The sequence below is a fragment of the Oncorhynchus clarkii genome, chromosome 25, assembly GCF_045791955.1.
Source record: "Oncorhynchus clarkii lewisi isolate Uvic-CL-2024 chromosome 25, UVic_Ocla_1.0, whole genome shotgun sequence".
Classification (NCBI taxonomy): domain Eukaryota; kingdom Metazoa; phylum Chordata; class Actinopteri; order Salmoniformes; family Salmonidae; genus Oncorhynchus; species Oncorhynchus clarkii.
The window spans coordinates 43,921,866-43,945,212 of NC_092171.1; the positions used below are offsets into that span (position 1 = coordinate 43,921,866).

The 23,347-nt window shown below is 48.2% G+C and overlaps 1 protein-coding gene across 1 annotated transcript in view; it reads right to left on the reverse strand.

Moving 5' to 3' along the window:
* LOC139383654 (protein numb homolog) overlaps positions 1-19,177 on the reverse strand; it is a 73,440-nt gene extending 54,263 nt beyond the window's left edge. Inside the window, exon 1 of the mRNA XM_071128190.1 lies at positions 19,053-19,177. The gene's annotated coding sequence lies outside the window, so the exon portion shown is untranslated. The remainder of the gene's footprint in view (positions 1-19,052) is intronic.
* Positions 19,178-23,347: the final 4,170 nt, after the last annotated feature.

The window sequence follows — 23,347 nt, forward strand, 5'->3', positions numbered from 1 at the left end:
GTTACGTTAAAGCCTTTTAAAAAATTTGATTAAACCCCTCATCAATCTACACACACACACACACACACAACACCCCATAATGACTTAGCAAAAATATGTTTTTAGACATTTTTGCAAATTTGAAAAACATTCAGCCAAGGAATTGGCTCTTCTTTGGTTGCCATCTAACCAATGAGACCGCCCAGCTCATTCAAGGATCACGACTTATCAAATACAACAGGAAGTCTTCTTAGTGATGGACAAATGCAAAATATATATAGTGACATGCACTGCCAACGGTGGGATCTTATACAGACAGGTGTGTGCCTTTGCAAATCATGTCCAATCAATTTAATTTACCACAGGTGGACTCCAATCAAGTTGTAGAAACATCTCAAGGATGATCAGTGGAAACAGGATGCACCGGAGTTCCATTTCAGCAGGTAGCCTAGTGGTTAGAGCATTGGGATCGCCCTGCCCTCTCTCCCGCTCGGTCCCTCCGCCCGCTCCCCCCTCCCTCGTGCTCCCTCTCCACACTTGTTTATTTAGGTCATATCATGTCTCAGCTCACTGCAGAGCTTAGGCAGGCGCCTGTCACTGCAGAAAAAGACATGAAGAGGGGAGGAAAAGTAAACACAGCTTCTCTGCCACAACAAAGCCATGACCTCTGAACCCTGGACATCTTGTAATGTTACCACCTGTCTTATCCAACCACTAGGCCACGTTATTGACTGGTAACAGCTTGCATACTTTCTCTCCCACTCACTCGCTCCTCCTCCTCCCGCTGACTCTCTCTGCAGCCTAGTACAGCACAGCCGAGTACAGCGCAGCACCGCCTGGTACAGTGGTGTACGGCGCAGCACCGCCTGGTACAGTGGTGTACGGCGCAGCACCGCCTGGTACAGTGGTGTACAGGGCAGCACCGCCTGGTACAGTGGTGTACAGGGCAGCACCGCCTGGTACAGTGGTGTACAGGGCAGCACCGCCTGGTACAGTGGTGTACAGGGCAGCACAGCCTGGTACAGTGGTGTACAGCACAGCCTGGTACAGTACACAAATCAAGCCCTGCAGGAGCGGTCACAGCCCCAGAGTATTTACAGTCATGACGAGGACTCTCCTCTTAATAAGCCCAGTACTGAGGGGCCTTTAAGACTGGGGCTCCCACCAGGACAGAGAAGGGGGGGTGGAGAGAGCGAGACAGAGGGCACGAGACACACCGAGAGTGAGACAGAGGGCACGAGACACACCGAGAGTGAGACAGAGGGCACGAGACACACCGAGAGCGAGACAGAGGGCACGAGACACACAGAGAGCGAGACAGAGGGCACGAGACACACAGAGAGCGAGACAGAGGGCACGAGACACACAGAGAGCGAGACAGAGGGCACGAGACACACAGAGAGCGAGACAGAGGGCACGAGACACAGAGAGCGAGACAGAGGGCACGAGACACAGAGAGCGAGACAGAGGGCACGAGACACAGAGAGCGAGACAGAGGGCACGAGACATGCCGAGAGAGAGACAGAGGGCACGACACACAGAGAGCGAGACAGAGTACTGGATCATGCTCTCACACCATACCATCCTTACTGACTGACAAACAGACATGAACTTTCGCTCTACTTCACTGATCAGAGGGAAAGAAAGAGGACAGAAAGAGGGAGGAAGGAAGGCAGCAGAGCAGAGAGTAGCTATAGCACTGCTGCAGATGTCCTGTACCCAGCCCAGTACTATTTCAATAATCTCCCAGGAATGTAAAACTGATTAAACCCTACAGAAGGATCCTAGGGAAGAGCGGGAAAGAGAGAGGAGGGAGAGGAAGAGAGAAAACATTGAACAACTCTGCAGAACTCCCTGGCTAGTTGCTAGCACCGTCTACAGTATTCTGCCCGTGTGTCTGACTCAGGACACTGCAGTCTTGCACTGCAACACAAAACCAGCAAACCACCATATTACAGCGTATCTTAGAACCCATTTACACAAAACACGGTATCAGCATCGAACCCACAAATCACGCCTACATAGTAACCCACGGCCCAGTGACGTCACACACAGAGAGAGAACACTAAGTCAAGGTGGAACATGGTAGCTCTGTAGTAGCTCTGGAGAGGAGACACACATGAAAGAATGAGAAACGTTGTTACCGCGGTAATCCAATTTTCCTGGCATGCTCAGCGCTGGGCTGGTTACGTAAAGGAAGAGAGGTGTTACATAAACCTGGGCTAGCTTAACTACACACAGCAGGGTAGAGTGGGAACTACAATTACCAGGGGACACGGGGCAGAGTGAGACAAAGCTCAAGGTGGGAACTACAATTACCAGAGGACACAGGGCAGAGTGAGACAAGGGTCAAGGTGGGAACTACAATTACCAGGGTACACGGGGCAGAGTGACACAAGGCTCAAGGTGGGAACTACAATTACCAGGAGACATGGGGCAGAGTGAGACAAGGTTCAAGGTGGGAACTACAATTACCAGGGGACACGGGGCAGAGTGAGACAAGGCTCAAGGTGGGAACTACAATTACCAGGGGACACGGGGCAGAGTGAGACAAGGTTCAAGGTGGGAACTACAATTACCAGGGGACACGGGGCAGAGTGAGAAAAGGGTCAAGGTGGGAACTACAATTACCAGGGTACACGGGGCAGAGTGAGACAAGGGTCAAGGTGGGAACTACAATTACCAGGGGACACGGGGCAGAGTGAGACAAGGGTCAAGGTGGGAACTACAATTACCAGGGTACACGGGGCAGAGTGACACAAGGGTCAAGGTGGGAACTACAATTACCAGGGGACACGGGGCAGAGTGAGACAAGGGTCAAGGTGGGAACTACAATTACCAGGGGACACGGGGCAGAGTGAGACAAGGGTCAAGGTGGGAACTACAATTACCAGGGGACACGGGGCAGTGTGACACAAGGGTCATGGTGGGAACGACAATTACCAGGGGACACAGGTCAGGGTGACACAAGGGTCAGAGGCTAGGGTGGAAACTACAGAGACCAGGGATAGAGTTCAGGGGGTTAAGGATCAGCAGGGCTGTATAGTGCTACCATTTTGTTGAAATACAGTGCCTTTCGGAAAGTATTCAGACCCCTTGACTCTTTCCACATTTTGTTACGTTACAACCTTACTCTAAAAATGATTACATTATTTTTCCCCCCTCATCAATCTACACACAATACCCCATACCCCACAAAGCATAAGCAATGTTATTTGTGTGCAAATTTTTACACACACACATACATATATTTAAATAAGTATTCAGACCCTTTACTCAGTACTTCGACGAAGCACCTTTTGGCAGCGATTACAGCATCGAGTCTTCTTGGGTATGACGCTACAAGCTTGGCACACTTGTATTTGGGGAGTTTCTCCCCAAGCTCTGCCAAGCTTGTAGCAGAGACAAGCTGAGGAAAAAGGTACGAGCCGGCCGAAGATGAGAGTGAGAATGAACCGTCCGTCGCCTGTACAGCCCAGAAGCAAGTGGTTGACCAACCTATATCTACGGAGTTGGAGGCGGCGCCAGAACACGAACCCCATGGGGAACCACTGGAGGAGGAGCTAAGCCTCCCCCTCCTCAATTTCAAGGGGCCAGTCGAAATACCCGCTGGGAGCCAACTGTGGGGACAACTTGGGACTGCCCAGTGGGAGGATTCGAACTTGAAAGCCGCCGGAGCCCAAGTGATAGCGGCGGATGGACAGCTACTTCTGGGGGTGAGTGACTGGCGGTACCCCCATTTCCAAATCAAGAATAACCTTTTGTATCAGGTGTCACGCCAACAGGGGGAACTTCGAGAGGTATTGTTGCTTCCCCGATGCTACGTGGGAACCCTTCTTCAGCTGGCCCACACCCACCTGTTGGGGGCGCACCTGGGAATGGAGAAGACCCAGGAATGAATCGCCACCCGGTTCCACTGGCCCGGGATTAGGAGGGCCGCGGAAGACTATTGTCGCAGCTGCCCGGAGTATCAAATCACCGCCCCAAAAGCACATTTCCCGAAACCCACTGGTCCCCCTACCGGGGCGGCAGGTAGCCTAGTGGTTAGAGCATTGAACTAGTAACCGAAAGGTTGTCAGCTCGGGGATTCGATCTTACAAGGTACAAATCTGTTGTTCTGCCCATGAACAAGACAGGCACTGTTCTTGTAGAAACATCTCAAGGATGATCAATGGATACAGGATGAACCTGAGCTTAATTTCTAGTCTCATAGCAAAGGGTCTGAATACTTATGTAAATAAGGTATTTCTGTTTTTGCTTTGTCACTATGGGGTATTGTGTGTAGATTGATGAGGAAATGTTTAAACTTTTAATCCATTTTAGAATAAAGCTGTAACATAACATTTAAAAACAGTCAAGGGGTCTGAATACTTTCATAATGCACTGTATGGCCTCTGCCACGCAGCCATCCCCTCAGGGCCTCTGCCACGCAGCCACCCCCTCAGGGCCTCTGCCACGCAGCCACCCCCTCAGGGCCCCTGCCAACGCAGCCACCCCCCTCAGGGCCTCTGCCACCCCCCTCAGGGCCACGCAGCCACCCCCCTCAGGGCCTCTGCCACGCAGCCACCCCCCTCAGGGCCTCTGCCACGCAGCCACCCCCCTCAGGGCCCCTGCCACGCAGCCACCCCCCTCAGGGCCACGCAGCCACCTCCCTCAGGGCCTCTGCCACGCAGCCACCCCCCTCAGGGCCTCTGCCACGCAGCCACCCCCCTCAGGGCCTCTGCCACGCAGCCACCCCCCTCAGGGCCTCTGCCACGCAGCCACCTCCCTCAGGGCCTCTGCCACGCAGCCACCCCCCTCAGGGCCTCTGCCACGCAGCCACCCCCCTCAGGGCCTCTGCCACGCAGCCACCCCCCTCAGGGCCTCTGCCACGCAGCCACCCCCCTCAGGGCCTCTGCCACGCAGCCACCCCCCTCAGGGCCACGCAGCCACAGCGGAGACAGACCTCTGACACGACAGAGTGGATTAGCAAAAAGCTAAGCTGTGTTTTGCTATATTGCACTTGTGATTTCATGAATATTATTTGAATGTGCGCTCCGCAATTCAGCGGTTATTGATAAATCATCCCGCTAACGGGATGGGTTGCGTCAAGAAGTTAACAAAGTTAATAATTTTCACTGTAGTGTCCAAAACATCTTTCAAGCTGTCTGTCATTCCCTTGGCAGCAAGAGCCTCTAAGGGGATGCTGCAGTGTACCCAAGAGCCTCTAGGGGGATGCTGCAGTGTACCCAAGAGCCTCTAGGGGGATGCTGCAGTGTACCCAAGAGCCTCTAGGGGGATGCTGCCGTCTACCCAAGAGCCTCTAGGGGGATGCTGCAGTGTACCCAAGAGCCTCTAGGGGGATGCTGCAGTGTACCCAAGAGCCTCTAGGGGGATGCTGCAGTGTACCCAAGAGCCTCTAGGTGGATGCTGCAGTGTACCCAAGAGCCTCTAGGGGGATGCTGCAGTGTACCCAAGAGCCTCTAGGTGGATGCTGCAGTGTACCCAAGAGCCTCTAGGTGGATGCTGCAGTGTACCCAGGTGGCGTCAGGAGCAACTTCTTGCACGCGCGTTACCACTCCACTATGTCTCCCTGTCATGGCTTTTACGCCCATCAGTACAGATACCAACACATCTTGACCATCAAAGTCCATTTGATGTCACAAAGCTGTCCAGTACTTTAAAAATATCCTCTCCTGTTGTCCTGGTTTCCAGTGGTTTGCGGAAGAGGATGTCTTCCTTAATTGACCCCCCGTAAACGTAACGGACATATACCAGGAACTGTGCCAGGCGGTAGAAATACCCCAGTTTGGGAATGGCTGTTCTAGGGCAAACAAGTAATGACAGTAAGTAGTGTGTGTGTGTGTGTGTGTGTGTGTGTGTGTGTGTGTGTGTGTTTAGCAGCAGGAGTGATAAGAGAACAGAGTACAACAGGAACTTCCTGCTGGGACAACAGTCATGCTACCTCCAGCCTGCCTGTGACCTGGCTCATACACACACACACACACACACACACACTTGGCCTGCCTGTTAGGATGGTGGGCCAGAGAGAGAAATTGCTAAATCAGAATTTCTAAATCATGCTGAGCCCAGTATTCCTGTCTCATCAGCACCTCTTTAAAACTAGCTGATAAAGGACATTTCCTGCACAAAGAGAGCCCCGGTGACAGAGTCAGCTGTTCTCCTATATCAACTACAGAAGCTCCGGTGGCAGAGTCAGCTGTTCTCCCATATCAACTACAGAAGCCCCGGTGACAGAGTCAGCTGTTCTCCCATATCAACTACAGAAGCCCCGGTGGCAGAGTCAGCGGTTCTCCCATATCAACTACAGAAGCCCCGGTGACAGAGTCAGCGGTTCTCCCATATCAACTACAGAAGCCCCGGTGACAGAGTCAGCGGTTCTCCCATATCAACAACAGAAGCCCCGGTGGCAGAGTCAGCGGTTCTCCCATATCAACAACAGAAGCCCCGGTGACAGAGTCAGCTGTTCTCCTAAATAAAACAACAGAAGTCAAAGTTGTGTCACACCAAGCAACCTCAACCCCCAGGCCATCAGTGAAGAGGAGTGTGTCAGGAAAATATTACTGCTTAAATAAACCACAGTGTGTGAGACGCTGGACTGAGGTCCCGGGCCGTGAGAGACGCTGGTCTGAGGTCCCGGGCCGTGAGAGACGCTGGACTGAGGTCCCGGGGCCGTGAGAGACGCTGGACTGAGGTCCCGGGCCGTGAGAGACGCTGGACTGAGGTCCCGGGGCCGTGAGAGACACTGGACTGAGGTCCCGGGCCGTGAGAGACGCTGGACTGAGGTCCCGGGGCCGTGAGAGACGCTGGACTGAGGTCCCGGGCCGTGAGAGACGCTGGACTGAGGTCCCGGGCCGTGAGAGACGCTGGACTGAGGTCCCGGGCCGTGAGAGACACTGGACTGAGGTCCCGGGCCGTGAGAGACGCTGGACTGAGGTCCCGGGGCCGTGAGAGACGCTGGACTGAGGTCCCGGGGCCGTGAGGGATGTGAGAGAGGGGAACCCACTGGGCACAGAGACTCTGGAGAGGTTCTGTCTCCATTTTCGTATTGACAACAATAAAAGGAGGCAAAATAAACATATGCCTGCCTTCTCTGATGGCTTTTCTGCATATTTTTTTTTTTTTTTTTTTTATACACACAACCATTCAAATGAAGTCCAAATGGGTTTCCTCCCACATTTCCTGAAATATTGGCATAACGTCACAAACCCTGTTGCTGAATTCATTCCACGGCAGTAGCATATGTTCTTCAAAGAGAGAACACCATCATGAGAGACATATGGTAGTCGAATCTACGGAAAACAGGCCTATTACCAGATTACATCATGACAGGAGAGACATATGGTAGTCGAATCTACGGAAAACAGGCCTATTACCAGATTACATCATGACAGGAGAGACATAATGTAGCCTACTGAAAACAGGCCTTTTACCAGATTACATCATGACAGGAGAGTTTGATTCTTATGTCAGATACAAGAGAAAATACTTGTCCTTTTATTAAAACGCATTTTAAAAACCTAGGCCTACCTTTGGCTTTCTGAAAGTAGGCAATAAGATAATGACTTGACAAGGACAGTATGAATGGGACAGACATGACATAGCACGAAGAGGAAACTGACCATCATTAAAATACATGCAACATGTCCATAGCCTATTTATTATCGACACAGATAATCGAGGGGGAAAGTGTTGGAAAGATATTTCAAAATATTGTGAGGTACTATTATAATTTGAATGGATGTAACAAAATAAAAATGACTTTGTTGACTGTGTGTTAGGGCTGGGCGGTCTACCGTATTTTATGGTAAACAGGTACCTTTACCTTCTATACCGGTATTTTAATGTTTGATTTGTTAAAATGTGACACGCCATGTGCAATGTCCATTTTTATAGTTTACTTCGCTACTTGAGTCATCTCTCTCCTCACTTTCCACACTGACCTAGCCACGCCCCCCTGTCACTCAAGGAGTGCATTTGATGTTCCTCGCCCACGAGACACTTGTGTTCAGTGTGCATGGTCAACGCAACACATGCAACAATGTTGACGACAACAACGTTGCTTCTTAATATAAATCCACTAGCGTTCTGTAACTACACTACTAGCTTCTTACATCAGCAAACAGCTAGTTTAAAACAGCTGATTGAAATCACAGAATGTTTGTGTTGCCACCCTAGGATCACTCCCCACTCACAAAGCGCCCCCGGGGTCACTCACCAGTCACAAAGCTCCCCCGGGGTCACTCCCCACTCACAACGCGCCCCCGGGGCCACTCCCCACTCACAACGCGCCCCCGGGGCCACTCCCCACTCACAACGCGCCCCCGGGGCCACTCCCCACTCACAACGCGCCCCCGGGGCCACTCCCCACTCACAACGCGCCCCCGGGGTCACTCCCCACTCACAACGCGCCCCCGGGGTCACTCCCCACTCACAAAGCGCCCCCGGGGTCACTCCCCACTCACAAAGCGCCCCCGGGGTCACTCCCCACTCACAAAGCGCCCCCGGGGTCACTCCCCACTCACAACGCGCCCCCGGGTTCACTCCCCACTCACAACGCGCCCCCGGGGTCACTCCCCACTCACAACGCGCCCCCGGGGTCACTCCCCACTCACAACGCGCCCCCGGGGTCACTCGCCACTCACAACGCGCCCCCGGGGTCACTCCCCACTCACAACGCGCCCCCGGGGTCACTCCCCACTCACAAAGCGCCCCCGGGGTCACTCCCCACTCACAAAGCGCCCCCGGGGTCACTCCCCACTCACAAAGCGCCCCCGGGGTCACTCCCCACTCACAAAGCGCCCCCGGGGTCACTCCCCACTCACAAAGCGCCCCCGGGGTCACTCCCCACTCACAAAGCGCCCCCGGGGTCACTCCCCACTCACAACGCGCCCCCGGGGTCACTCCCCACTCACAAAGCGCCCCCGGGGTCACTCCCCACTCACAAAGCGCCCCTGGGGTCACTCACCACTCATAAAGCAACCTAGAATCACTCACTACTCAAAGCACCCTAGAATCACTCACTACTCAAAGCACCCTAAAATCACTCACTACTCAAAGCAACCTGGGATCCCTCACCAGCCATAAAGCACCCTGGGATCACTCACTACTCATAAAGCACATGTATAACTATTATTCGCGTCAACATTAACAGGACAGAGAAACCAGACACACGCTGTGTCAACATTAACCTCTTTGATCTCTAGGGGCGCTATTTCATTTTTGGATAAAAAACGTTCCCGTTTTAAGCGCGATATTTTGTCACGAAAAGATGCTCGACTATGCATATTCTTGACAGTTTTTGAAAGAAAACACTCTGAAGTTTCAGAATCTGCAAAGATATTGTCTGTAAGTGCCCCAGAACTCATTCTACAGGCGAAACCAAGATGATGCATCAACCAGGAAATGAGCAGAATTTCTGAAGCTCTGTTTTCCATTGTCTCCTTATATGGCTGGGATTGCGCAAGGAATGAGCCTACACTTTCTGTCGTTCCCCCAAAGTGTTAGCAGCATTGTGACGTATTTGTAGGCATATCATTGGAAGATTGACCATAAGAGACTACATTTTCCAAGTGTCCGCCTGGTGTCCCTGCGTCGAAATTGGAGCGTAAAGCCAGGTGCAATTATTTTTCCATTTGAGAGCAAGGAGAAACCAGGCTTCCACGAAGGATATATCATTGAAGAGATATGTGGAAAAACACCTTGAGGATTGATTCTAAACCACGTTTGCCATGTTTCAGTCAATATTATGGAGTTAATTTGGAAAAAAGTTTGCGTTTTGAGGGCTGAATTTTCGTTTTTTTTTTTTTTTTTTTTTTTGGTAGCCAAATGTGATGTACAAAACGGAGCTATTTCTAATACACAAAGAATATTTTTGGAAAAACGGAGCATCTGCTATCTAACTGAGAGTCTCTTCATTGAAAACATCAGAAGTTCTTCAAAGGTAAGTTATTTTATTTGAAGGCTTTACTTGTTTTTGTGATAGTTGCCTGCTAAATGCTAACGCTAATGCTAACGCTAATGCTAACGCTAAATGCTACGCTAGCTAGCTACTGTTACACAAATGATTGTTTTCCTATGGTTGAAAAGCATATTTTGAAAATCTGAGATGACAGTGTTGTTAACAAAAGGCTAAGCTTGAGAGCTAGCATATTTATTTCATTTCATTTGCGATTTTCATGAATAGTTAACGTTGCGTTATGGTAATGAGCTTAGGTCTATAAATAGAATCCCGGATCCGGGTTTGGTCGTCGCAACAGGTTAACAGGACAGAGAAACCAGACACACGCTGTGTCAACATTAACAGGACAGAGAAACCAGACACACGCTGTGTCAACATTAACAGGACAGAGAAACCAGACACACGCTGTGTCAACATTAACAGGTCAGAGAAACCAGACACATGCTGCGTCATGCGTGGGAGGGGTGGAAGCTGTTAAGGCACCTTTTGGTCCCAGACTTGGCACTCTGGCACCGCTTGCCGTGCAGTAGCAAAGAGAACAGTCTATGACTTGGGTGCCTGGAGACTGACCATTTTTGGGCCTTCCTCTGACACCGCCTGGTATAGAGGTCATGGATGGCAGGAGGCTTGGCCCATGTGATGTACTGGGTAACGCATTACCCTCTGTAGCACCTTGTAGTCGGATGCCAAGCAGTTGCCATACCAAGCGGTGATAAAGCCAGCAAAGATGCTCTCAACTGTGCAGTGAACAAAGCACCAACAATGCCACAGTACTGGGAGCTAACCAACCATGTTCAATGTTACCTAGCTAACATTAGGCTCTAACCAGAGCAGCAAAACGGCTCTGGGAAACGAATTATAACATCAGGTAGGGAGCCAGCCAGCTAACGTTACCTAGCTAACAGTACACTTTGGCTTGAAATGAAACCACTTTCGGTCAAAATTAGAAACGTGTAATATCTGAAAGTCTAGCATTAGCTAGCTACATTATATTACCTGTGTACATCAACATGCATCAAGGACGCGTCTCCCTGTCAGGAATGCCATGCCACGGTTGCCCTTAGTTTGAAGATGTAATCCAGAGACCGGTGTTTCCTCCATCTCCTTAGTTATCATACTCTAATTCCACTGATTTCAAAACTCAGTCCTCCAGAAAGTGGAGAACAACACTTATGCAGCGCCACTACAAAATACTTTTTTTTATTTTTTATTTTAAGACACGTTCAACAGGATTACCAACACAGACTGACGAGTTCAAATAGACAGACCAGTACACACACCAGCTATGACAGGCACAAACACACACAACGGATATCAGCTATGACAGGCACAAACACACACAACGGATATCAGCTATGACAGGTACACACACCAGCTATGACAGGTACACACACACCAGCTATGACAGGTGCACGCGCACACACACACCAGGTATCAGCTATGACAGGTACACACACACACACACACACACACACACACACACACACACACCAGCTATGACAGGTGACCGCACGCACACCAGGTATCAGCTATGACAGGTACACACACACACACACACACACACATCAGCTATGACAGGTACACACACACACACACACCAGCTATGACAGGTACACACACATCAGGTATCAGCTATGACAGGTATCAGCTATGACAGGTATCAGCTATGACAGGTATCACACCAGGTATCAGCTATGACAGGTATCAGCTATGACAGGTATCACGTCAGGTATCAGGGACGACCTTTGTCCCTCTGTGACCTACACAGGGTAAAGTACAAGCCTGCAATTCATTCCTCCAACTACAATGTTACCGAATCACACACAAGTAATTCCTCCCTATCAGTCCTTGAGCTTGGAGAGAATTGATAAGGCAGAGGGGCCCTGCTCCCTCCAGACAGTACAGCCCAGTGGAGGGGCCCTGCTCCCTCCAGACAGTACAGCCCAGCGGAGGGGCCCTGCTCCCTCCAGACAGTACAGCCCAGCGGAGGGGCCCTGCTCCCTCCAGACAGTACAGCCCAGTGGAGGGGCCCTGCTCCCTCCAGACAGTACAGCCCAGTGGAGGGGCCCTGCTCCCTCCAGACAGTACAGCCCGGTGGAGGGGCCCTGCTCCCTCCAGACAGTACAGCCCAGTGGAGGGGCCCTGCTCCCTCCAGACAGTACAGCCCGGCGGAGGGGCCCTGCTCCCTCCAGACAGTACAGCCCAGTGGAGGGGCCCTGCTCCCTCCAGACAGTACAGCCCGGCGGAGGGGCCCTGCTCCCTCCAGACAGTACAGCCCAGCGGAGGGGCCCTGCTCCCTCCAGACAGTACAGCCCAGCGGAGGGGCCCTGCTCCCTCCAGACAGTACAGCCCGGCGGAGGGGCCCTGCTCCCTCCAGACAGTACAGCCCAGTGGAGGGGCCCTGCTCCCTCCAGACAGTACAGCCCAGCGGAGGGGCCCTGCTCCCTCCAGACAGTACAGCCCGGCGGAGGGGCCCTGCTCCCTCCAGACAGTACAGCCCGGCGGAGGGGCCCTGCTCCCTCCAGACAGTATAGCCCGGCGGAGGGGCCCTGCTCCCTCCAGACAGTACAGCCCGGCGGAGGGGCCCTGCTCCCTCCAGACAGTACAGCCCAATGGAGAGAGCTGAATTATAGTCAATTTAGAAATATAGGACAGACAGCCCTTTCCAAATGATGTGATTCAGAGGTCTATTGAGCCAGTTGGAGACAGAGTGATGACGCAGTGATTATATTTGCTTTGAGAAGTCTAAAAATTGTGTGAATGATGATTCTCATCATAAACAGACAAGTATAAGTGTGTCACCATGGTAACACATTAGCGCAGCAACCTGTGCAAAGCGGGAACTGAAGAGCGTCAAAACTAGTTCTTTGATTTCAGAAAACCCATTATGAGGTAGTTGTGCTGAAAACTGGGTCAGCACTAGGGTTTTCCATTAGCCGGCTTATGTCTGTTTTTGTTGTTGTTGAAAAGCCAATAAATACAATTTGGCTCCTGTCAATTGTCTGGGTGAAGAAGAAAAAAAAATAAAAATAAAAGTGTCATTCTGAATTAAATGATTTTGTTCAGACAGAGACAGACAGACTCGGCCAGCCAGAGCCGTGTGTCACGATACGTGAGCTGTTGGTAACGGAACGTCAAGGCACAATGCAATGTTTCTTAAAACTTCAAACTTAGTTCAGGATCCTTTAACCTGCCTTCGCTAAGTGTTGATATCAGTTGTCAGGAGTCTCTACTTCAACGTTGTATTTTTAATGTATTTCCGAACCCTTTTCCATCTGTTTGACAAGAAGTCAAAGCCATCGCACATTCCTCATTTTAGGATGGAACATTTTACATGGAAAAATATCATCTTGTCCCACAAACAGCAGAACACCAGCAGGACCAATCTGTTTACCAGGTCACGGACTGAATGATTGGAGTGAACCAATCAGAACAGCAGAACACCAGCAGGACGAATCCCACTGCTGTGCTACTCCCTGGTTATCAGACTGGAGTGATTAAATAAACCATCAACTCTGAATGCAGTCGTAGTACAGCCGGCTAGCACGGCCAGCCGGCTTGCCTCAGCCGGCTTGCCTCAGCCGGCTTGCCTCAGCCGGCTTGCCTCAGCCGGCTTGCCTCAGCCGGCTTGCCTCAGCCGGCTTGCCTCAGCCGGCTTGCCTCAGCCGGCTTGCCTCAGCCGGCTTGCCTCAGCCGGCTTGCCTCAGCCGGCTTGCCTCAGCCGGCTTGCCTCAGCCGGCTTGCCTCAGCCGGCTTATCTGTCTGTTGACAGGTACTGTATCACTGATCAGTCAGTCACATGGACGGATGGTTGCTAGGTGAGGAGAAGGCCTCCAGAGACCCAACACAAAAACACACCGACCTAGCATCAGCTAAGGGCTCTATTCAATCCGTATGGCTGAAGCGTATCAGATTTCGCGCTAGAAATGTAACGGTAACTTACGATTAAGCCGACATGTGCAACGTTTACCGTGAATGCCGTCTCCGACCAACGCGGGAACATTTACTTTCAAAATGGGCTTTAGCGCTGAATTTACACGACAGACAGTTCCAAATAGCACCCTATTCCCTATTTAGTACACTACTATAGACCAGCACCCTATTCCCTATTTAATGCACTACTATAGACCAGCACCCTATTCCCTATTTAGTACACTACTATAGACCAGCACCCTATTCCCTATTTAATGCACTACTATAGACCAGCACCCTATTCCCTATTTAGTACACTACTATAGACCAGCACCATATTCCCTATTTAATGCACTACTATAGACCAGCACCCTATTTAGTACACTACTATAGACCAGCACCCTATTCCCTATTTAGTGCACTACTTTTGACCAGGGCCTGGTTAAAAGTAGTTCACTATGTAGAGATGCAGTCACAGACTTAGTACCGGGCCGACATTCTTGCTCCTCGGTCATAGCCAAGGTTTTTTTTTGTTGATACAAAGCATTTTCACAGTCATCCTCCGGAGGATGAAAAGATATGAGCTCCAAACATGCACAAAGACGGTGATATCAAGTTTGTCGTTGCTCTGAAAAAGCCCAGCCAAAAAAGGGAGTGCCAGGAGAGAGCAGAGGGCCTCATTGCTGCTAACGAGAACATCATATTGACCAACAACAACAAACTGGATGATTTCAGCAGCAAAATCAATAGGAGTCATGAGGTTAGAGGACACTAATGACAACAGAAACCAATCAATCAATAGGAGTCATGTGGTTAGAGGATACTAATGACAACAGACTAACCAACCAATCAATAGGAGTCATGTGGTTAGAGGACACTAATGACAACAGAAACCAATCAATCAATAGGAGTCATGTGGTTAGAGGATACTAATGACAACAGACTAACCAACCAATCAATAGGAGTCATGTGGTTAGAGGATACTAATGACAACAGACTAACCAATCAATCAATAGGAGTCATGAGGTTAGAGGATACTAATGCCAACAGACTAACCAACCAATCAATAGGAGTCATGAGGTTAGAGGATACTAATGCCAACAGACTAACCAATCAATCAATAGGAGTCATGTGGTTAGAGGATACTAATGCCAACAGACTAACCAACCAATCAATAGGAGTCATGTGGTTAGAGGATACTAATGCCAACAGACTAACCAACCAATCAATAGGAGTCATGTGGTTAGAGGATACTAATGACAACAGACTAACCAACCAATCAATAGGAGTCATGTGGTTAGAGGATACTAATGACAACAGACTAACCAACCAATCAATAGGAGTCATGTGGTTAGAGGATACTAATGACAACACACATTTGTTTTGGTCATTTCCTTCCCCTAATGGAAACACACAAACCAATCAACAGCCCATGTTCGTTTTACTAGTGGGCAATCAAACTGCATTCACAGAAAAATCATCTTGAATGAATCTGCCGGGAGTGATTGTTGAAATCACTTCATAGCAGAAGAAGAATAGGAAACAGCCATGATGGGTTCTAGAAAGACTTCATGGTGAATGTTGACAGTTATTCAGACTCCATCCCATAACCTAATCTCTGTGGGAAATGTTTCCAGGAAGGAGGAAAGGGAGTCAGGAGGTGGATAAGTGGCTGTGTGTGTGTCAGTCTGATCACATTCCTCGCTATTGTATTTGACGTGAATAACACTGAGAATCTCAACGAGGTCGGATTTGAAGAGTCAACAGAACAGGGGCTGTTGGGATCGTGACACACAATCTGACGATGACTAAAATGGGATATTACGCATGTCGGCCAAGTGTTGAGTTTCACTCCCTGCCCGCCGAGAAGAGTCTGACTGTGACCCACATCCTGTCCAAAACCAGTGAAGAAGAGTCCAGGGAAACCCTACCACCTCGTCTCTTGACTACTTCCTTGTCGGATTTTAGCTAAACTTAACCCTTTTCCTAACCTTAAATGTCATTCTCCTAACCCGCTACACCGTACCCAAACCAGACCACCCGCAATCGTGTGCAAATTGAATTTGTCCCATCCACACCAAACGCGATCAAGACACACAGGTTAAAATATCAAAACAAACTCTGAAACATTTATGGGAATTTTAGCTTGCAGTTGCTAGCTAATTTGTCCTATTTAGCTAGCTTGCAGTTGCTAGCTAATTTGTCCTAGTTAGCTAGCTTGCAGTTGCTAGCTAATTTGTCCTAGTTAGCTAGCTTGCAGTTGCTAGCTAATTTGTCCTAGTTAGCTAGCTTGCAGTTGCTAGATAATTTGTCCTATTAAGCTAGCTTGGTACGTGGGTATCTGCTTCTATAAACCAATGAGGAGATGGTACGTGGGTATCTGCTTCTATAAACCAATGAGGAGATGGGAGAGGCAGGACTTGCAGCGTGATCTGCTTCAGAAATAGAACTGACTTCTATTTTAGCCCTTGACAACGCAGACGCTCGCAAGCAGTGCGGGTGCAATAATTGAATAACATGTCTAAATTTATTTTGCAGTGCACGCCAGCGGTGTAGTCAGCATGTTAGTTCTCCTATCGGCTAGGAGCCAATAGAAGAGGGGCTGGGTTCTTCCCTGGTCTTGCCCAGAGGACGCGAGTTGCAGGCAAGACCATATTGTGCACACCCGGCCACCTCTACTTGGCATCGAGGCAAGTGTATGTCAGTGATGGGAAACCGAGGCTTTCTGAAGCCTCTGGGGCATTCACCACATTGTGCTGAAAAACGATTAATTACTCTGAGCTTTTAACACAATGTCCATTAGTGACATCTGCAGGTCAGCAATGAAAAGCAGCGTTTGAGATTCATATATTTGTTTTTTCCTCAATATTCATCAAATCTCCGTGGGGCTAGTCGCAGGTCTTAAGAACTTACTATCAGTTTTTATTTTATTTAACCGGGTAGGCAAGTTGAGAACAAGTTCTCATTTACAACTGCGACCTGGCCAAGATAAAGCAAAGCAGTGCAACAAAAAACAACAGAGTTACACATGGAGTAAACAATCAGACTTTTTCCTATTGTATTATTGACTATATACAATGTGTGCAAAATGAGGTAGGATAAGGGAGGTAAGGCAATAAATAGGCCATAGTGGCGAGATAATTACAATATAGCAATTAAACACTGGTTTAGATGTGCAGAAGATGCTTGTGCAGGTAGAGATACTGGGGGTGCAAATGAGCAAAATAAATTAAATATATAACAGTATGGGGATGAGGTAGTTGGATGGGCTATTTACAGATGAGCTATGTACAGGTGCAGTGATCTGTGAGCAGGTACCATACAGGTTGACCAGTCGCAGGTTTTAATGTCTTATATTGAGGTACCATACAGGTTGACCAGTCGCAGGTCTTAATGTCTTATATTGAGGTACCATACAGGTTGACCAGTCGCAGGTCTTAATGTCTTATATTGAGGTACCATACAGGTTGACCAGTCGCAGGTCTTAATAGCTTATTATCAGTTACCATACAGGTTGACCAGTCGCAGGTCTTAATAGCTTATTATCAGTTACCATACAGGTTGACCAGTCGCAGGTCTTAATAGCTTATTATCAGTTACCATACAGGTTGACCAGTCGCAGGTCTTAATAGCTTATTATCAGTTACCATACAGGTTGACCAGTCGCAGGTCTTAATAGCTTATTATCAGTTACCATACAGGTTGACCAGTCGCAGGTCTTAATAGCTTTTTATCAGTTACCATACAGGTTGACCAGTCGCAGGTCTTAATAGCTTTTTATCAGTTACCATACAGGTTGACCAGTCGCAGGTCTTAATAGCTTATTATCAGTTACCATACAGGTTGACCAGTCGCAGGTCTTAATAGCTTATTATCAGTTACCATACAGGTTGACCAGTCGCAGGTCTTAATGTCTTATATTGAGGTACCATACAGGTTGACCAGTCGCAGGTCTTAATAGCTTATTATCAGTTACCATACAGGTTGACCAGTCGCAGGTCTTAATAGCTTATTATCAGTTACCATACAGGTTGACCAGTCGCAGGTCTTAATAGCTTATTATCAGTTACCATACAGGTTGACCAGTCGCAGGTCTTAATGTCTTATATTGAGGTACCATACAGGTTGACCAGTCACAGGTCTTAATAGCTTATTATCAGTTACCATACAGGTTCGCACCAGCCATTATGCTTTGAATACACTTTTTGTTGTTGCTGTCAAACACTTAATCTATGGCATTTTGAGAACACCAATGTCTGGTCCCAGACTCTACCTGCTGAACTACCCATTCAGGTGACTCTACTTGAAAACACTCCTACCTACATTGTCAGTAGTGTCTAATAAGAGGTCCATATTTGAAAACAACTAAAAAGCAGAACACCAACCATTACCGTGAAGAGAAAAAATAATACTTCAACCCTGTTAACTGACAGGTTATCTAACTTACTTTATAGGTAGAGTTAATGATCTAATTGAGAACAAAGTTAGCTAGTTATTAACGAACGTTATTCAAGACTCCTTTGGGAACTAACGTTACAATATCTCTACGGTAGGTAAGGTTTGAGGCCATATTATGTTATACATTTCACTTGTTTTTTAAACTACCTCAAAACATCAAGTGATAGCTAACGTTGTGTATAAAACATCATTTAACTAGCTAGTTACTCGGGACAGTAGCCAGATAACTAGCTAAGTTTTTTTTTTCTAACGACGTCGTTAGAAAAGGCGATAACGTCGGTTAGAACCGAGCCGTACAGCTAATTAACGTTACCTGGCTAGCTAGTTAACGCTTACCTGGCTAACTAGTTAACGCTTACCTGGCTAGTTAACGTTACCTGGCTAACTAGTTACCGCTAGTTAGCCGACGTTAGCTAGCTAGCTTCTAGAGTCGTTATAACACTTTTCCACAGGACGTTAAATTGGCCTTATTAGCTGGTAAAAGCAACATTAAATATATAGTTCGACCGACTGCTAGTTAATAGTATAACTCACCAGTCTGCGTTAGCGTGTAGCTCATTCGGTTCATTAAATACCACAGCTAGCTAGTTACCTAGTTAGCATTTGCTGGATAGCTAGCTAGCGTTACGAGCAATGAACCCCAGTCAAAACATATATTTTTCATAGTAAGCGCACCCGACGAAAGCGTTAATAAGTAGCTATCATTTCAAAATCCCTCATTTGTCTCTCGCTCTCTCCTTACCTGTGATCAGGGCCCCGATCCAAAAGTCAGTCAATTTCAAATCTCTCGAACTTGGGACGATTTAAATTCCCAGAGAAGTGTTGGAAATGAACTCTATCCTGCTCCTGCTGTTCCTCCTGCTACTGCTGTTCCTCCTGCTGTTACTCCTGCTACTGCTGTTCCTCCTGCTGTTACTCCTGCTACTGCTGCTCCTCCTGTTCCTGCTGCTGTTCACGAGTCAGCAGTCCAGTTTCACCTGCCAGTCCACTCGCCCATAGCAACGGACGTCCCTCCCTGTCCTAATCCATTGGTCAATGTCTGCAAGTATAAAAGGTGAAGTTGAAGGTGTTCGATTGGAGAAAAAATATATAAGTGATAGACAGATGAACGGGGCGGGACTTTACAACCGGTATGGTGTGCAATTTGGAAAATACACAGTCTATTAAAATGTGATTCCAATAAGATTTTTTTGATAGAATAGAGCTCATTTGAAAAGACCGACTCATGATGGTCAGGTGGGTCCTTAACCTGCAAAGACCAACTCGTGATGGTCAGGTGGGTCCTTAACCTGCATAGACCAACTCATGATGGTCAGGTGGGTCCTTAACCTGCATAGACTGACTCATGACGGTCAGGTGGGTCCTTAACCTGCAAAGACCAACTCATGATGGTCAGGTGGGTCCTTAACCTGCATAGACCAACTCATGATGGCCAGCTGGTTCCTTAACCTGCATAGAACGACTCATGACGGTCAGGTGGGTCCTTAACCTGCATAGACCTAATCATGATGGTCAGGTGGGTCCTTAACCTGCATATACCTAATCATGATGGTCAGGTGGGTCCTTAACCTGCATAGAACAACTCATGATGGTCAGGTGGGTCCTTAACCTGCATAGACCTATCATGATGGTCAGGTGGGTCCTTAACCTGCATAGACCAACTCATGATGGCCAGGTGGGTCCTTAACCTGCAAAGACCAACTCATGATGGTCAGGTGGGTCCTTAACCTGCATAGACCAACTCATGATGGCCAGCTGGGTCCTTAACCTGCATAGACCTAATCATGATGGTCAGGTGGGTCCTTAACCTGCATAGAACGACTCATGATGGTCAAGTGGGTCCTTAACCTGCATAGAACGACTCATGATGGTCAGGTGGGTCCTTAACCTGCATAGAACGACTCATGACGGTCAGGTGGGTCCTTAACCTGCATAGACCTATCATGATGGTCAGGTGGGTCCTTAACCTGCATAGACCTATCATGATGGTCAGGTGGGTCCTTAACCTGCATAGACCTATCATGATGGTCAGGTGGGTCCTTAACCTGCATAGACCTATCATGATGGTCAGGTGGGTCCTTAACCTGCATAGACCTATCATGATGGTCAGGTGGGTCCTTAACCTGCATAGAACGACTCATGATTGCTCATGAAGCCATATATTCCTCTCAGTAACTCTGCACCAATCAGAAGGCCAGCAATGAGTCACTACTTTTTGCCTGAGCCCTGTGACCCCCACTTCTTTTGACCAGGGCCCATAGGAATCAGGTTAAAAGTAGTGCACTACATAGGGAATAGGGTGCCCTTCCTGGTTGAAAGTAGTGCACTACGTAGGGAATAGGGTGCCATTCCTGTTTGAAAGTAGTGCACTACATAGGGAATAGGGTGCCATTCCTGTTTGAAAGTAGTGCACTACATAGGGAATAGGGTGCCATTCCTGGTTGAAAGTAGTGCACTATGTAGGGAATAGGGAAATAAAACGAATATTCAAAACTCTTTGCACACAGAACACCCAGCTGGTGATGGTGATATAACTGAGTAGAACAATCCTTCTACACCAGACTGACAACATTACCTACATCCTTCAGGGTGCCATTCCTGGTTGAAAGTAGTGCACTACATAGGGAATAGGGTGCCATTCCTGGTTGAAAGTAGTGCACTACATAGGGAATAGGGTGCCATTCCTGGTTGAAAGTAGTGCACTACATAGGGAATAGGGTGCCATTCCTGTTTGAAAGTAGTGCACTACGTAGGGAATAGGGTGCCATTCCTGGTTGAAAGTAGTGCACTACGTAGGGAATAGGGTGCCATTCCTATTTGAAAGTAGTGCACTACGTAGGGAATAGGGTGCCATTCCTGTTTGAAAGTAGTGCACTACATAGGGAATAGGGTGCCATTCCTGTTTGAAAGTAGTGCACTACATAGGGAATGGGGTGCCATTCCTGGTTGAAAGTAGTGCACTACATAGGGAATAGGGTGCCATTCCTGTTTGAAAGTAGTGCACTACATAGGGAATAGGGTGCCATTCCTATCTCATCACTATCTCATCATGGTGGTCAATGAACACCTGGATAAATAGGTTAAGAACAATGTCAACAAAGTCAGTCAGAACCTAGCCAGAGTTCACTTCCTGTCCATTCAGCCGTTCATTCATTCCCTAACTGGTTCCGGTGACTGTCCCATTCAGACACAGTCCTATTCAATATAGTTTGACATTTTAACAGCGTTTGATTCTGAAAACCACTGTATTTTTACCAAGTTCACCATTCTACTTAGCAGAAAGGGCCAACAACAACTCTTCCCAGTGAGCAAAACAGGTTGAAAATATGTCATTTTATTTTTTATTTAACCTTTATTTAACCAGGCAAGTCAGTTAAGAACAAATTCTTATTTTCAATGACGGCCTGGGAACAGTGGGTTTAACTGCCTGTTCAGGGGCAGAACGACAGATTGTAACTTGTCAGCTCGGGGGGTTTGAACTCGCAACCTTCTGGTTACTAGTCCAACGCTCTAACCACTGCCGCCCATTTCAACCTATTTTGTTCACTGGGTTGAGTCTGGCTAAAATGATACTGTTGACTCCATTCAATCTATAAAAGCTGAAGAGTTACATATTCCGCTGTAGAAATATAAAAAGTCATTTTGTATTTGACCGCCGACATACTCAGCGTTTACCGTGAACGGAGTCTCTCCGCTAAATAGGGGTCAGTCTGGTAACCTTGATTACATTGTGGTTAAACACTATACAGCCCTTTTGAGTAATGGTTGGCACAACGATTTCTTTCTAGTACAGTTCCTTTATGGCCTTTTCATTTCAATCCCCGCCGTAAAGCTGAACTTCTGCGATGTGGAGTGAATTGAGTAAACTCAGTTCAGAAGAAGAAGGAGAGTACAACTGGACCCTTTGTTGTGGTTCCTTCCCTGATGTATCCCATTCTGTTCTGTGTTTCCCCCCCCCCCCCCCAGGCCCCTATTCATTCCGATGAGAAGAGACTCCTTTCAAGGGGCAATCTGGGATTGATACATCCATTTGTGGTATATTTAAGTGGATGATATGCAGTATATAGTCATTGATTGTTGAAGAATCGAAACTAATAAACTACCTCATGAGCTTAGTTCTACTGCCGCACCCCGTCAAAACACTTAGTCCTTTGTTTGTAAACAAATTAAGTGTAAACAAACACTGTATATTCTCAAAAACACAGTTAAAACTAGAATGTTGATATCATGTATGGACAGTCCTTATGGATGGTCAGTCCTTGTGGATGGACAGTCCTTGTGGATGGTCAGTCCTTGTGGATGGACAGTCCTTGTATATGGACAGTCCTTGTATTCATAGCTCTGCCCATTCATTTGAGAGTGGTCACATTTCTGTGTTTATTATCGTTCGAACAACAGATTGCCCCTTTTAAGGCCAGTGGTTTATCAGCTACATTCCACATATATCTGAGTACTGAGGTTAAAACAGGTTTGGGCTGTAGACAGGCAGAGGTATGCTGGTCTACACAGCAGTTACACTAATATCAATAACTAGGCTATACTTCTTGACAATGTGATCAAGCCTGTTGGCGCTTTCTCCTTCACACTCTCCCTACCTGTCTCCCTACCTGTCTTCCTCCCTGTCTGTCTCCCTGCCTGTCTCCCTGCCTGTCTCCCTGCCTGTCTCCCTGCCTGTCTCCCTGCCTGTCTCCCTGCCTGTCTCCCTGCCTGTCTCCCTCCCTGTCTCCCTCCTTGTCTCCCTCCATGTCTCCCTTCCCGTCTCCCTTCCTGTCTCCCTTCCCATCTCCCTACCTGTCTCCCTGTCTCCCTACATGTCTCCCTTCCTGTCTCCCTACCTGTCTCAGTCTTTGCACACAGAAACAAACACACCTACTCGTCTGATCACAAACCAGAAATATCACGCTGTCTGGCCTGGGAAGGAAGACTTCTGATTCTCACCAACAGTTATCAGAGAGTGAATGGTGCAAACTGTCAAGTGTCTGTGTGTAATGCTCCCTAACCCTGAGAGAGTCTCCTGTCTGTGTGTAATGCTCCCTA